Consider the following 488-nt stretch of genomic DNA (forward strand, 5'->3'; position numbering starts at 1 on the left):
TGTGTGTGTGTGTGTGTGTGTGTGTGTGTGTGTGTGTGTGTGTGTGTGTTTGTGTGTGTGTGTGTGTTTGTGTGTGTGTTTTGGTTTCGTTGGTTGGTTGGGTAGTTGGTTAGTTTTTTTAAATTAAGATATCGGAGGAGATTCACCAACCATCCAATCATTGCATCCATCTTTCCAGAATCCCAACCTGACCTATTTTTTTTTTTGACCTATTTTTGATAGTAAATTCTCAGAGATGGTAGATTCTTTGTATGTAGCCATCTTTTTATTGCTTTTGAAAGTAATAAACTCTTCAAATTTTATGTGAATAATTGTTTACTGTAATTAACTCTGGACTTTTTATCACTTTATAATAATAGAATTTCAACATCCAATGCATATAAAATTGCCAAAAATATTTAAAGGAGGAATTATTTATGTTTTCAGCATTTTAACATTTGACTTTCTGTAAATCTAAGTTTTAAAATCCCAGAATGTATACATATACT

Source organism: Aethalodelphis obliquidens, unplaced genomic scaffold, assembly GCF_003676395.1.
Source record: "Aethalodelphis obliquidens isolate GAN/ISIS:26980383/991018 unplaced genomic scaffold, ASM367639v1 scaffold8, whole genome shotgun sequence".
NCBI classification, from domain to species: domain Eukaryota; kingdom Metazoa; phylum Chordata; class Mammalia; order Artiodactyla; family Delphinidae; genus Aethalodelphis; species Aethalodelphis obliquidens.